We start from the raw sequence: 14,589 nt of genomic DNA, 5'->3' as shown, positions 1-14,589 counted from the left end.
CGCTTCCCGCTCCGCTCCGGGACCCGCTGCTAGCCCGGGGCGGGGGGGCGCGGAGCCCCCCGCAGCCCTGCCCTCCGGAGCGGGCACCGCCTCCCCTGCAGCTGGGCCCGGCTGCAGGGGGAGGGCAGGAGCCCCGGAAGGACCTGGAATGGTGCCTGGCATGGGGAGAGCCTTTGAAGCCAGCAGCCGAGGTTGCCTAGCTCTGGTTTCTCCGGGAGACGTAAACCTTGGTTAGTCTGCAAGGTGCAAACCCGCCCTGCTTGTCTAGCAGCGGGTTAGATGGTCTCCCCGGGGCCGGCTGAGAAGGGGAAGCAGGCGCCTGCATGGGGAAGTTGGGGGAAAAAGGCGCTAGCCGCAGCCTCTACACACGAGCAAAGAGGAAGTCTGGCCAGACCCAGGTCATTAGGCTGAAGAGTCCCGGTGTCTTCCACTCAGCCCTTTGCCCAAGAGGTACGGCTCTGGCTCTGGCTCTGGCTCTGGCTCTGGCTCTGGCTCTGGCTCTGGCTCTGGCTCTGGCTCTGGCCAGCGTGCGCTCGGCAAGTCCCTGGCCAGAGGCAATACTGGCACATGCGAGTCAGAGGAAAGGGGTGCCCAGAGGCAGGTCTGCAGCTGGGATGGGGCTTGGCTGCTAAGGAGAGAGCTGTGCCGTCCCCCTCCTGGGGGCTGAGGTAAGCAACAAACGGAGCCCCTCCTGCCAGGCGAGTCTGTGCCGGCTCTCCAGGGCTGGTGGACCTTGTATTGGAGCTGCTGTGCAGCTCTGGCACAGCGTGCTGCCGGCACAGCTAGGTGCATCGCAGGAGGCCCAGGCAGTGCAGGGTTGGGTAGCTGGTGAGGTGGAGATCAGCAAGGGCAGGGCTGTCCAACTGGCAGCCTGTGGCCACATCCAGCTCATGAGACGTTAAGTCGCAGCCCCAGGGTCCTGCTGGGCTGCTGCTCCCTTTGTTGCCCTCCCACCTCCAGCTGTCTGTTCCTGCCCCGCTGGGGGTGGGACAGTGCTACACAGTCCAGGCAGCAGAGGCTGAGTCCAGGGCCACACAGTTTATGCAGAGGTATCTGCAGTGGGGAGGGGGTCTGCACAGCTCAGGGACCAGTGCCTTGGCCCTTGCAGCATGTGGCCCATGTCCACGTCATCCATGAAGTGTGTGGCCCAGCTGCTTGGAAGTTGGACAGCCCAGCCATCCAGCTGTGGCTCGGGATGCCCTTTCCCAAGAACCGGGGTCCAGGCCTGCTCTCCCCAGCAGTCACCAGCCCCACTTGTTCCTTGAGACAGAGATGTGTCTGAAGGCTGTCCCTGTATGTACCTAACAGGGACATGCCCATGATCACCACCAGGTGGAAGGTAGCATCAATCCCATAGTTTTGCCATACCTGGAAAGGGAGAGACCCTTCTTCCTGACCTTGAATGGCTTTGTAGTTGAGGGTGCAGACTTCTCCATTGCACTTCAGGCAGGCACCCCTATGAGAGTCTACTGTAGCCTCCCAATGGGAGGATCTCGGCTACACGCTATTTTACGCAGATGGGGGACTTCTCCCTAGCTTGCTTCGTTGGCCCTTTTGGCTAAAGGCAAGCAATACTTGGGCATTTGAACCTCAAGATCTCCAGGCCTGGGGCTTGCACATAGGATGTCTGCCATGGGCTTGAGAGTATCTGAAGCCCCAGTCTGAAGAGTCTGGGAGGTAGGATACTTGCTGGTGGTAGCACCACGTGGGCGGGAACAGTGGAGGTCTGCTCAGCGAATGGAATTCAGAACTAATTTGACTAATTGGGCCCCAGACACAACATTTAAAAAAAACATAAAAAAAACCCCCAACCATTCGTGTAACTGGCCAAGACCAGGGGCCCAGCGTGTTGCCTACATTTCTCTTTACAACCCCCTCCGGAGTCGGTGTTCCCTCCAAGCTGGCAGTGTGGCATGAGTGGCTGCCCACACCGCGCAGCTTAGAGGGAATGCTGCCTCCAGTCTGGCTACTGACTTTTCTAGGACAAGGGCTGGGCTCGGGGGACCTGCCCTTCTTTTCTCAATGTCAGGGCCCCAAAAGAGTTTGAGCCCAGGCTTTTTAAGTACTAAATAGCTGAGCCACCACTGCGTGTGCTGCAGAAGCCCCTTTAGCTGGGAGTGGTAATAGACTCTTCCTCCTCGCTAGAGGGGGACAGAAGCCTGCAGGCTGTGCTCATGTGGGTTGCCCTGGGGGTCAGGACTGGGTTGTGTGCCTAATAATAATAAACAGTGATGAGTCACTTGTCTAGCATGTGCTGTCTGTCCTGAGCTGCTTTCCAGGGTCTCAGTATTGTTATCTTATCTTGCTTTGGGGAGACAGGGCTATAAAAACAAAGCAGCTGGCCCAAGACTGCATCACAGAGCTGAGAAGAGAAGTCTCCTGGCCAGTGTGGTGCCAGCATGTGTGGGGAGGGGAGCGTAGCATCCTTGCTCTAACCACTATGCAGCACTCGTTCTTCAGCATGTGCGCAGCAATTCCTACCATGCCCAGCCGCGCTGAACATCCCTTACAGTCCTGAAGTCCCAGCTGACCCCTGCCTTGCCACAGGCACCCATGGGCAAAGTTAGACTCCTCTATATTTCCTCCCCTTCCCCCACCCCCACTTGTTTTTTCTTCTTCATGGGTATTGTCCTAGCTTGAGGCAGAGCAGTGCAACTGTGCTCCTCTTGCTCTGGAGGGAGCCCTGCCCTCCAGCAGTGCTCCCTGGGGATTCCCAGCTCACCAGCTGCTCTGCCTGGCTTGTGTCCGAGTGCTTCTACAAGCTCACCGATTTGGAGGCAGCAGCTGCAGCACAACCAAACTGTTCCTTCAGATGGGACCTTTCTGGGCAATGGCACAGGGACAGCTCTGCAGTTGGGCAGGTTGGGGTCCTACACTTAATCGCTTGCCCTGCTTATGTTCCTCAGATCTGCTCCAGAGTCCCCTGGCACTTCAGCTATGGACTCCTTGCAAACAGATCTGTCCCGGCTCCTCAGTCCTGATCTAAGATCTCTGCTGTTCTTGCCCTTGGCTCCTCATGCACACAGTTCTGCTGGTGCCACAGTCCTGACCTACAACTTTCTCCTCTCCCAGCCCTGTTTACCCCTCACACTACTCTGCCAGTGGCCCCCTCACCTAATCTATAGACCCTGCAAGACCAGGCGTTAGCCATGGGGTGGGAAATTATTTTGGGCAGAGGGCCGCTTACTGAGTTTCAGCAAGCCATCAAGGGCCGCGTGACAGGCAGATTAATACTAATTTTCTAAATTTTTAGGGGCCCCACAGGCCAGATAGAATGGCCTGGCGGGCTGCATCTGGCCCTCGGGCCACATTTTTCCCACCCCTGCTTTAGCCCCTACCCCTTAACCATGTCCTACAAATGCAGCCTTGGCTGCAAGCTGTGCAGCTGGTTCTGCTTTCATCCTCTCTAAGCTGGATTTTGTTTCCATGCTTCTTCCCGCACGCAGCTTTGGTGCGCTACCAGGGGCCTCTTCGGCAGCCTGGCCCTGTTCCTGCTTATTGGGAGGTGACCCTGGACTCCAGTTTAAAAAGTCAAGGGGAAAGGGAAAAAGGGTTTGAGGGTGCAATAGGCCACACCTTGGGGTGTTTGGGCCCAACCTAATGCCCAGTGCAGGACTGGGCCCCTGGACTTATTGTGGGATGGCCGAGGGGAGAGAAGTGCTACTGGTCGGCATTCTTTCTGCCAAAACGGCATGTTTTCCAAATTGGCAAGGTGCCGTCTTCTCCGCTAGAGCTCCCAGTACAGCAACATGTGGAGCTCTGGGCAGCAGGGGATGTAGGTGTGATTTGAGAGATGCTAGCAGATCTGTGTCTGGGGCACCCAGAGCTGGGCTAGATTAGGATAGTAGATGGAGGCTTCAGGTCAGGCTTGAGGGATCCCAACAAAGCTGTGTATGCTCCAGACTAGGGTGAGACAGAGGGAGGACTGGGACATGGGCTGAGTTGTGCATGGAGTGGCTGCGGTTGCGGGTCAGAGCAGGAGTCTGCTGGCGGGAGCCCATGTTGGGCGTTGCCTGCCCAGGGGAACTGGGAGGGGATTTCTGCCTCCTAATCTTCCCTTTTCTCCCATGTTGAAGCACCTCCCTCACTACTTCAGCGCACAAGCTCAAGTCTCAGTTCCTGTCTTCAGTAGCTTGGGAAGTGGTAGTGAGGGCTCTCCCTATGGAGTTAACCATATTGAGCTCCCCTCCCCTGCAGGATTTCCCCCAGCACTCTGCTCATTCTCAGGGGGAAGGTGCTGCCTGTCAGCCAGTACATGGGACTGTGGTTAGGTACAGATGAGTGGGGTGCTCACTGGGGTTGCCCAGCCACCCTGCTAATGGGGAAACCCAGGAGGGGAAGGCCAGGGGCAGAGGGGGATTCCAGCTTGGTCCGGGGGGGGGCTGCTACTTGCTTAGAGGTTTGCATTTACTGTGGGGCAATTGCTGGCATGTCACAGCCAGTATGAACACTTTTCCTAGCTGGAGGCAGTTCTCCATGGAGAAGCAGCAGAAGGATCTCACGCTGGTAGTGATGACAAGGTTGGGGTGGCAGGGTGAGGGGCTCTGGCACTGCAGTAATGGTTGAGGAGGGATCCTGGCACTGTCTTCAGCAGCGTCCATTAATAAGACCAGCCTGCTTGGGAAGTGAGAATAACCTGCTTGGGAAGTGAGAATAACAGTGCTGCTTAGCACCACATCTCTCTGAGGTGGTGCCTCGTAAGAGCAAGGGGGAGCCAAAGCCAGAAATTTCCCACATACACTGTCTGCCTCCACTCATCATTGAACCATGCCCTTCTGACAGTGTTTGAACAGCAGCCACTCAGCACAGACACTGGTCCCTGTGCTAAGAAAGCCCACCCACCTGTAGAGGAGATCATATGCAACCAAGTCCTGCTGCAGCCTTGTACAGCAGCACCTTGCCCTTGAGGCTGGATCTGGGCAGCCTTCAGCACTGCAGACCTGAGCTGCTGCTACCTGGGCTACAGGAGTAGCTGGTGGCTGTGGCAGGCTCCTACCTAAGGTGGGCTTGGGCAGATGGAGTCTAAGCCCCTGGCTGTCGTAGCACAGGCTCTATCTGAAAGGGTCCTTTTAAAACCCTTGGGGGGGATGCAGTGAAATGCTGGAGGAGCTACTAGGGGGGTTCAGCACATACATATTTGCCTGCTCTACTCAGTTAACTAAGCTGTGGTTCAGAAGAGTGGTGGGAGAGAGCCAGGATAGTCCTGTGGTGGGCTACGGTCTCTTGTCCTCGGACAATGCTCATGACAGGGTCTCCTTGGCACCACCATCATCACCATGCAATTAATGGTCCTATTCACTGCATGCACTGTATGCAGTGCTCCTGCCTGCCTTTGAGCAGGGTCCTGGGATGGCAGGATAGTGCATGTCTCTGTTATAAGGCCTTTCATTGTCCAACCACCTTTCATCCCAGGGCTTTCAGAGACTAGCTGAGCCCCTTGAAGGGGAGCTGTTGTTCCCAGAGGGAGACGCTGACCCAAGGCAGTAGCAAACAAAGAAGTGAACCCTGGTGTCCTCACTCCCACTGCCCTGCTCAGGCCACTAAATCAGGGGTGGGCAATTATTTTGGGTGGAGGGCCACTTACTGAGTGTTGGCAAGCCATTGAGGGGCGCATGATAGGCAGCTGGGGCAGATATTAATTTTCTAAATTTTTTTAGGGGCCCCACAGGCCAGATAAAATGGCCTGGCAGACCGCATCCAGCTGCATTTTGCCCACCCCTGCACTAGATGCATCCTTATAGATTGCCCGTCCCCTCCATCATGGCTGCCCACTAGGGACACTGCATGTGAACGCTGATGTTTCCTGTTGCTTTCCTGGGGCTGCCTCTTCCCACTTTCAGTTCCCTGTCTTGGGGCCCACAGAGTTTTTGTTTGTGTCCTTCCTTGCAGCTGGGCTGATTCTGCTGGCAGGAGAGAAGAGCTGAGAACAGCTGGGGACTGCAGTGTTTACTAATGATGGGTGGACCCCACACACTGAAAGGAGTTTATAGCTGCTCCATCAAAAGATCTTGTTCTCCCCAAAGGTCTGAACCTTGTCTATGCTGGGGGCCAGCCTTCCACATCAGCCCAAAGCCTTCCTGTTCAGGGCACTGCCGTCACCCACCACTCCCGTGCCCAGGAGTGCTCTGTGCAGGCTTCTCTAAGGCTGGAGCTACTGACAGGGGTGGGAGACTTGCAGCAAGGAGTGCAGGGCTATGCAGTCAAGGTAATCCTAACAGTGTGGGGCAGGCCAAGTCCTTCTCCATGCTCCACAGGGGCCAATCCAGAACAAGAAGCCTCACCAGAGTTAGTGCCAAGGGTACTGAGAGAGCAGCCATTGGCTTTATGCCCTAGCAGTCCCAATCAGCTTCTAGGTCCCTGTTTTTCAGGAGCCTGCATTGCCCAGCCTGCCAGCTCTTGTTCAACTTTAGGATGGACAGGAGTCCAGCATGTTCCCTCCTGTCTTCCCGATGTCCCACCTCCCCAAAGGAAGCCCCTCTCTCACCAGGTTGGTTAGGAGCCACACAGCTGAAGCCATACAGAACAGGTCTGGCTTTGGTGGTGTCAACTCAGCCTCCACAGATGGGCAAGGCCAGCTCTTTACCTCTGTGTTATTGTCCCTGGTGGGGGATAGAGAGCCCAGACTGGTACTCACAGCTAGCTTCCTTCCAGGGCACCATCAGTCTCATTGAGCCATACTCCCTCTACCTTGCTTTTCTCCTCCTGCCCCACAGATCTGTCACCTCAGCCATCTAGGGGGGCATCTTCAAGATTAGGCTGGAGAGTGGTGTTTAGCCCATGCCCTTTGCTAGGAAGCAGGCAATACAGGTTCAAACCCCCTTGGGGGGCTACAACCTGGGCCTCCTGTTCCCTAGGCAAATACTCTTTCCCAGGCTTTATGAATAAAGTCATCAGGGGTGCTCCTTCTGGATCAAACACCCACCTGTTGTGGATCCTTTTTTCTGTAATAAAGTTTTGGGACTCACCCAAGTCATGTGTATACCTGGGCAATGCCATTCTAGCCAGGCAGCTACGCAGTGGGTGCATCTACGTGAGACGCTTAGTGTGCAGTAGACTGATTGACTGCATATTACAGCATCATGGCAAAACCCGTCTTATTACACTAACACCCAGTAGTATTAGTCTACTGCACATTAACCATCACAGAAAAGCATCCAATCATGCTAATGCGCAGTAGGGTAGACTACTGCACATTTATTTAGTACTTCCTTTTCCAAGTACTACATTTAATGCGTGGTGTGCATTAATGAACATGTAGATGCGCCCAGCAAGAGCACAGGCTGCCTCCGTGCCAGAGTTTGTAGCTCCATGACTATGCCAATGCTGCTTTGGTGTGTAGACATCCAGCTTCTGTTCTGTTTTCTCCCTGTGGTATTCAGCTTCTCTCTCAAGCCTCACCTGGAGTTCATGGGGTGCCAGCTGATGGGAGGGAGCCAGTGCCCTGGCAGTTGGGTACAGGCTGTAGCACTTTGTGGTTGTCCTGGGTGGCTTTAAAAGGAGGGGGCCTAGGGCTGAGGTGTGATGTGGGTGGGACATAGGAGGCAGGTGCTGAGGGAATTGGAGCACAGGGGCCAAGTGCCAGCAGACAGGGATATGGTGGGGGTAGAGGCTCGGGGAATCGGATACCAGGGTCTTGGGTTGCAAAGGCAGATGCTGGGGTTGGGCTTCCAAAGGCTGGATGGATGAATTGGGGCATAATATTGTGCCAGGGCTCCAAGCTCTGTTACTCCCTTTGCTTCTGCGGCCTGTCCCTCAGCCTGGTCAGTCAGTCTACATGTTCCTGTAACTTCATGCTGTTCTTCTCCACGATGGCCCTTGGGCTCCTGCTCTCCCCACCCTGCAGATCTGCCCAGGCAGGCACTGTCCCCTGCCCCTGCCTGCTGCCCAGCCAAACTCTATATACTGGGTTCTTTCACGCCTTTGATCCCTGCCAACTCCCCCCGGGTGGAGGTGCTGGCAGTGGCACAAAGCATGGCCTCGTTTATCAATTCACTCCTTTAAGCGCTTTGACTGCATGGTTGGGATTTGCATTTTTCCTCCCATGAAGCGTGTTTCTGATCCCGACTGCTGCATCCCCATGGGGCCTCTGCCTGACTCGGCGCTGGCTTGCTACCGTCAGAAATGTGCGTGTGCTCTGGGCAGGACAAAGGCTGGTGTGCTCTAGGATAGCCCCTCTGGGTTATGTAGAGGTGTCAGCCTGTGTGCACGGAGACTGAGGGGGTGGTTGTGCACAAGGGTGATGTGCAGCTCCTGTAAACGCTGGTGGCTGTAGCGGATTGTGCCTGCAGATGCCAGTAGAAGTGTGCAGGCATTTATGCATATATGGGGCTGTAAGCCAAAACTGAGGGCATCAGCAGAGCTGTATGTGGGGAGCCCAGGCCCCCCAGGGTTGGGGGCTGGAGGTCAGGACTGAAGGGTATCAACAGCTGTGTGTTGGTGGGAACAGGACCAGAGTAAGAGGCTGTGCGGGGGTCAGGTTGGGGAAGCAGGGGCAGTCCAGGCATGACAGGATTGGCTCCGGCTATTGTAGCTATCTTTCATTTCTCCATTAGTATTATTTGCCTCCCCCTTCTCCCTCCCCAGCTTAACTGTCTTGTAGGGGAGGATCATTGAAATGCTGCTTTTTCTTCAGGTGCCCCTGCCCCTCGCATATGTCTGTCACATGCCCCTCACCCCAGGACATGGCCAGGCTGGTGCAGCCCAGCCAGCCTGTAATACGTTCCCCTTAGTCGGGCACCAGATGGTAAGAGCTGCATTGTAGCAGCTATCTGACAGACCTGCATGTTACAGCAGAGCCGTAGGGCCTGGTGTATCAGCAACCTGAGCCAGCCCCTCACCTCCACCCTGTGGCCTGCTGAAGGGAGTCCTGGGTTCAGTCCAAATGGCTTCACCCACAGTCGTCTGCCTGCCATGCCAGGGACCTTCCTGATGCCAGCCAGCTGCGGGCAGCTGCAACATAGGCTTCTCAGGCTACACTGGGAGGACCGTGTGCACAGGCTGGGGGGTGTAGAGCAGCTTTACCCAGCAAGATTCAGGCAGGTTTCCAGGACTGGGACCTGAAGTCCTGGGCTGAGGTGTAGCAGGAGGAAAGCGTGCCCAGCACAGCAGCGCTCCGTCAGTGGTGAGGTTTAGATGTGCAGGGGCACACAGTCTGTCCGCCCTGCTGCCCTAGGTGGGTTCCCCCCAACACATTGCCTGATCCCACAGGGAGCAGTGCAATGTCTGGAGCCCCCAGCCCTTGGAAGGGGACAGTGGTCTCCACTCTGTTCTGGAGGGCTTCTGTCCTGTCCCTGAAACAGGAGCCACCTGGGGGGCAAGGGGCTGTAACAGAAGAAAGCTCAGAGCAGGGCAACCAGCCCAGCTAGCGCCTCCTGCATGATTGGTCCTAATTAGCTATAATGAAGCCATGCCTGAGGAGTGCTTTTCTTCTGTGTCTCCACCCTAACAACTAATGCAGTGAGAGGAGGGAACAGGACTGGAGAATAGGCCTCCCCTCTGCCCCAGAGCGAGATCTTGGCCTGGGCTCTGTTCACGGCGCTGCTCCAGCTGCAGCTCCTTTGCCCCCACAGGCTATGCTGGGCAGGGGGCTCCAGTGCCTGCTGAGCTGTGGAGCTTGTGCTGCTGGAGATTGCATTCAGCAGCAGGGCGGATGGATGGTATCAGTAGCCACAGGAGGAGGGTCCCTGGGCACTTTGCCCTGCCAGGAGAAAACCTGCCAACTGAACCAGGTGCCCCGACCCACAGTAAGAACAGCAACTCCAGCAGAGAGCGCTTGGTGAGCCATCAGAGGAAGACCCTGTTGGGGTTGGTTTATGAGAAGGGCAAGGTCTTGATTTGTGGCCAACTTGGCCTGCTAGCTGGGGCCCAGTGGTGCTCCACTCTGCAGCCCAGTGCTGCCCCAGCAGGTGGCATGCCCCTGCTTGGCTCATCACCCTCCACTCTCCAGTGCCCTTGGTTCCAGGGCAGCAGGACAGGTGAGTGGCCTGGTGACCCCTCTCAAGTACTTCCCACTGTCCCTCAGGGTTGGCTTTTCCCTGTGCAGTATTGCCTCCTCTGCTGTGATGGGAGGGGTGTGCTGTTTGGCTCAGCCCAAGCCTCACCCATTATTTCTGACCAGTCCCACGTAGTGTCTGCCCTCCCACCATGAGCCATGGCCCTTGGAGGGCGGGGGGTGCTTCTCAGACCCTTGGAGCTGCCTGTCCAGTCTGCGGTGCCTTGGTGCCGAGAAGATTTGAGGCTGAGCCGGAAGACAGCTCGGGGTCTGCAGAAGAGGCTCTAGCCCCCAGCCGTCTGGATTCACTTAGTGCACAGAACGTTATTGTCCTGATTACATCACACGAAACGGAGCGGCTGTCTCCCCACAAAACGAAAAGCTGGGAAACCTGGGGGTGGAGGGGACGTCATGTGAGGCCAAGGAAGGGCTCCCTGCTACTCTGACTGAGGATGGCCACCAGCCCAACTGCTCCGTCCCCACCTAACAAGCCTATCCCAGCTGTTAGGTATGTCTGTTGAGGCCTCTGTGCTTATTCTGTGGTGCCTAGAAAGCAGCCCTTACCAGGTCTTTGCCAATTCCAGCTTTAAGCTTCTGCCTGGAGGAGGTTTTAGTTCCTGCCTGAGGATGCTGTGCCTTGGGACCTCCCTACTGGGCACCTTCCTTCTTGTCTAGCCTTTGGTTTCACTCTTTTTTTTTTTTTTCCATTCCATTAATCCTAATTCTAGTGAGCTGACACTGATTGGTTTGTTTTCTTTGTAGACAATGTATAAAGGAGGTCTGAAAAGCATATCTATACTGGTATGCCCTGGGCATGCTTGGGCACCCTCCAGACATAGGTAATGGAGGCTCTCACTTTCCAGTCTTCAGTTGTGACTGACTCCCTTCATAATGTTCCTTAGCTGTGTCTCAGCCTGGGCAGTTGGCCTACGTGTTCCTGTAACTTTGCGCTGTTCCTCTTGGCGATGGCCCTTGGGCTCTTTAGCTGTTGTAGTTACTTAGTGCGAAGAGAAAGCAAAAAGCTCAAGATGAGAATCTTGACCCTGCTGAAGTCAGTGCACTTGCCATTGGCTTCAGGTATGGAAAGGATTTCAGCTGAAGAGTTGCCTACCCTCCAACTAAAATGCCCTGCCCTTATAGGAAGGAGCTCACCTATCATCACTTATGGCTTCTGTAAGGTCATAATATCACTAGCTTTCTTCTCATCATAAATTCCTTCAGGGCAGACAAGACCTCAGTTTTGAAGCCACCATGCAGAAGCAAAAAGGCAAACCTAGTTTCCCCCAATCCTTGCATGGGTCCCCTCTAAGTCAATGGGGAGATGAACATATGGCAGCAGGTGGATGTTCTTCACTACCTAGACAGTAGAAGGGCTACCCCTGCTGCCAGCCCAATGATTTTTCAGAGAAAACCACTCTGGGGTGGGTGATGGGCTTTACTTCGTGGAACAGTGTCTGTTGCTGGTATTAACTACTTGTAATGCAGCGATACCCAGGAGCCTCGGTCATAGAGCAGGGTTGGTGCTTAACAGCTGTAGCTAGAGAGACAAGGCGTGCTGCTCCTGTAGAACTAAAACCACCTAGCCCCACATCTGCCTCGTACATCTCAAAAGAGAGTGAGAGCATTACCATGCAGTTACTGATGGGCACAGGGAGTAGGAGTGACTGGCTCAAGGACAACAAGCAGGCAAATGGCAGAGTCAGGAATTAAAACCCAGGTCTCCCAGGTCCTGGCATGAGCAAGGGCCTTGTCTACTTTACAGGGTGGCTGTCACTGCAGCTGCATGGGCAGAGCCCTCCCCATGGAAATGCACTGTAGGTGCCAGATGGGTTTTTCTGTCACCATCATTTTACCACTGTACAGCTAAGCTGACAAAAGGCTTCTATAAAAGGCATCCGCCAAGTCCAGCCCTGTCAGTGAGAGGGAGTAATCTTTTCCTTACTGCAGGGAGGCTGCCATGGCTTCGTAGTGTAGAGCAGGCTCTTGTCATGGGTCATTTGGGCTCAGATTTGTGACGCTGTCAGAGTGCCCAGATATCTTCATGCATTCCCGCCAGGGAGCTGTGAGGAAAGTAAAGCGGTCACCAATCACAACCGAGCAATTGTGCTGACTCTGTTTGCAGAAATCGTGGTGGATGGGCCGTTCCCCCATCTGGCCCACTCCTGCTGGCCATGTGTTCAGTGTGGAAGGGGATCTCCTGCTCTAGGTTGCATCCCTGCTGCCCTGGGGGCCTGCAGGGGAGAGACACCCTAACCCGAAAGCCTCCCCGGTTCCTCTGTGTGCACATACCACTCCTGCCCTAGGCCATGTCCTGCGTGGGGCAGGCCTCTCCACTAGTGCAAAGGGGTTGCCCCAGACCCGGCGCCTCTCATGCCCTGCTTCAGTCCGGGGGCTGTGCAGCATCTAGGTATCGCTCACACTGGGAATATTGCTGGTAGAAGGCAACTGATGGGGAACTCGGATCACCACTGTCCTGCACCCCAGAGCCAAAGGCCGTTCTCAAGGATCTGTGGAGAGCACCCCAAGGCCCTTGGTGTTCACTGTCATTTGCAGGCCACTCACAGTCTGGTCCCCCTGTGGCTCCAGTGTTTCTCCACCAGTTTCCTCCTGTCCCTACCAATTAATCCTTGGCAGTCATTGCTCAGAAATGCAGCTTCCCCTTTGCCACAAACCCTTCTTTCCATAGGGTTCATCTTCTCTGCTGCTGACTTGCTGACCAGACCAGGCCAGCTCGCCCGGAGCGGAGCTCTTCCAAACCACAGACATGTAATGAGGCAGACAGCTGCCTCCCCCTCGCTGGAGTGGCTCTGAGGCTGAGGGGGAGGCTGGGAGCAGGGGAGTGTGGGGGGAGGGTCCCATACCAAGTGCTTTAACTTGGAGAGGAATGTTGGTTTTGCAGTTCGGAGCACGTGGTCCCTGCATCTGTGGCTCTGGAGCTCTTGCTTCCCCTCCTGAACTCCAGCGCCTCGCCACCCCCTCCTGCCCGCCAGCTTCCCTCCCTGTGGAGCATTGCAAACATCCTGCATGGCCTCCGACTAACACTTGCTGCTCGGCACTGTGACCAGCCCCCCTTCACCTTACTGTGTTCAGAGGCATCAAAGCAAAGGTTTAGCCCAAGTTTAAACCCAAACCTCAGCTATTAGTGGCTAGGGGCCAAGTGAAACTCCTGCAGCCCTTAATGAAGTGCAGCCCCTTGTGCTGACATGGCACATGCTGTGCATGGCTCCAGTCTCTGGAAAGAAGTAGGGTCATCACCTCTTCTAGCAAATGGCCCTTGCAGCAGCTGGGACAGGAGCCCGGGCAGGGCTGGGTCTGATGGGGTCACAGGTGGTGAGTGTGCTATGGCTAGAGGCAAGATCCATGGGGAGAGCCCCCCGAGACTGAGACGTGGAGAGCAGTGTACAGGAATGCCAGTGTAGGGGACCCACGAGGGAAGAGCACTGGGGTATGAGGCTGCCCATGGGAAAGTTCACAGGTGATGGGACGGAGCTGGCAGGGAAGGGGGCAGCATCCTGCCCATAAAGGACAACAAAGCGGCAGGAGCCATGCCTTCAGGAGAGGCCTCCTGGGTGCTCTGGGCACATGTAGCCACAGCCATGCCCTGTGCAGCTCCCCACAGGAGGCACAAAGGCTCTGGTGCCTCTCTGGTCACTCAGATATACAAACACCCTGCTCAGCACTGTGAGGTTGGAGCCTGGCTAAGAGACCTCTTTTACCTCTCCACTCTGCAGGCCTTAGGGGTGGTCAGGTGCATGGCCTCAGCATGCTTGTCCTTTGTTGCAGGGCTCGTTCACCCAGGCTGGCTTCTGTGCACTAGGCTGTACGAGAAGGGGATGTGCGCTGGGCCCTGCACGCTGCTATTGGGATCGCTTATGAGAGTTAGTTCTGTGCACTTGCTGTAGAGAGCACTAGCGAGCACCAGGCTGCTGAAACAGGGACTGGAAACCCCAACACTGCAGCGGTGCTGTGTGCAGTGGTAGCAGCCTCAGTGAGTGCCTGAGCATGATTCTTGCCCCATGTGTGTGGGATGCAATACAGAGGCTGCGGTCTGGAGTCCCGAGTCCCACTGCGGGGAGCCTGCTGTGATGTGTCATGGCCCGGCGCTCCTGTCCCCAGGGAGTATGGGCTGGCACTGACCTGCTTTTGGCTCAGCAGCAGAGTTTAGCCCAAGACCTTCTTCAGGTCCACCTCTGCCCGCAAGGAGCTGCTTTGTCCCTGGGGGCTGCAGTGGGCTTTGGCAGAGCACCCGCTAGAGAGGGATATTGCACAGTGTAACTTGGCACCAGCATGAACAGGGCAGAAAGGGCCTGATCCTGCCACGTGCAGAGCACACCCTACTTCCCCGAAGGCTGGAGGGAGCTGTGGGGTTTCTAGCACCTTGCAGGATCAGGCCCAGAGGTTGCAGCCTGCTCCTGGCCCCATCTTCCTGTTTCCAGGCGGCTGGCAGGGTTCTGGGCAGGGCGACACTGCGCTCCTTGTTCTGTCCACCCACCTCTCATCTCCCTTCCCCTCCCGCCCCATCCGTCCGTCTCTCCTTCCTCCTGACCCGCCGAGCACGCAGGAGGGCCCTTGCTGGGCTTCAAGCCGCCTTGTTAGTG

General features: G+C 56.0%; 1 protein-coding gene across 5 annotated transcripts in view; it reads left to right on the top strand.

The window, feature by feature from the left end:
* Positions 1–14,589, top strand: part of NAV1 (neuron navigator 1) — a 229,355-nt gene that overhangs the window by 157,910 nt on the left and 56,856 nt on the right. The window lies entirely within an intron of this gene.

This window comes from Gavialis gangeticus, unplaced genomic scaffold (assembly GCF_001723915.1).
Source record: "Gavialis gangeticus isolate Ggan-Ray unplaced genomic scaffold, GavGan_comp1, whole genome shotgun sequence".
NCBI lineage: Eukaryota > Metazoa > Chordata > Crocodylia > Gavialidae > Gavialis > Gavialis gangeticus.
Note: the sequence above shows the minus strand (reverse complement) of the source record. Positions and strands in the feature narration are given on the sequence as shown.